Raw genomic sequence first — 1331 nt, forward strand, 5'->3', positions numbered from 1 at the left:
CTTAAAGAGTATTTTTTCTAGGTGTAAAATTCTAGATACTTCTACTAGGTATATAATAGGTATAGAGTTCTAGTGTTTTCTTTCTTTTGGCACTTTAAATGTACCATTCAGTTACCTTCTGACTTCTGATTAAAAGTCAGCTGTGATTGGAGAAGACAATGGCACCCCACTCCAGTATTCTTGCCTGGAAAATCCCATGGACAGAGGAGCCTGGTAGGCTGCAGTCCACAGAGTCACTAAGAGTCGGATACAACTGAGCGTCTTCCCTTTCACTTTTCACTTTCATGCATTGGAGAAGGAAATGGCAACCCACTCCAGTGTTCTTGCCTGGAGAATCCCAGGGACGGGGGAGCCTCGTGGGCTGCGGTCTATGGGGTCGCACAGAGTTGGACATGATTGAAGCAACTTAGCAGCAGCATTACATATCATTGTTGCCTTGTTCACAATGTACTGACTCTCTGGTTGCTTTAAATATGTTGTCTCATTTTTAATTTCAGTAGTTTCAGTATGATGTGCCCTCATTACCCTGGTTGGTGTTTGCCAAGAATCTTGGATATTTCACCAAATTTGGAAATGCACTTTTTTGAAATTTTGAAATTTCAAATTTTTACTTTGGCCATTGATTCTTCAAATTTTTGATCAATTATTCTCTCTTTCTCTCTCTCTCTTGCCTTACAACACTCCAGTTATACAGAGTCTGCTTGATGTTGTTCAAAATCTCACTGGGGCTCTGCACATTTTTTCCCAAGCTTTCCACTGTTTTTTTCAGATTGGATAATCTCTGTTGACCTGTATTTAAGGGTACTAATTCTTTCTTCTGCTATCACCATCTGCAGTTAAACCCATTCAGTCAATTTTTTATATCAGATATTTTAACACCTAATTCTAGAATTTTCATTTGGTTATTTCTTTTTACTTTCTATTTCTGCTAAGATTTCCTATATATTTGCCCATTAAAATTAAATTTTCTTTTACATCCTTAAGTGCAGTCATAATAATTGCCTTAAAATCCTTGTTAGCTAACTACAACATGTGAAGCATCCTGGGATTGATCTCTTGATTGTCTTTTCCTTTGAGCACTGGTCATATTTTCCTGTTTCTTCTTTTGTGTAGTAATTTTGGATTGTATCCAAGACATGGTGAATAATACATTGCAGAGACTGTAAACTCTGTTATGTTCTTCTCAAGAATATTGATTTTTGTTTTAGCTGACCGCTTCGCAGAACTCAAACTCTAAACTTTACCTCTCCATGTTGGGCAGCAGCTGAAAACTGTCAGTTCTTTTAGCCTTGTATAAGCTGCTTGGATTCTGTCCTGTACAGAGTTGAGCC

This window comes from Bos mutus, chromosome 4 (assembly GCF_027580195.1).
Source record: "Bos mutus isolate GX-2022 chromosome 4, NWIPB_WYAK_1.1, whole genome shotgun sequence".
Classification (NCBI taxonomy): Eukaryota; Metazoa; Chordata; class Mammalia; order Artiodactyla; family Bovidae; genus Bos; species Bos mutus.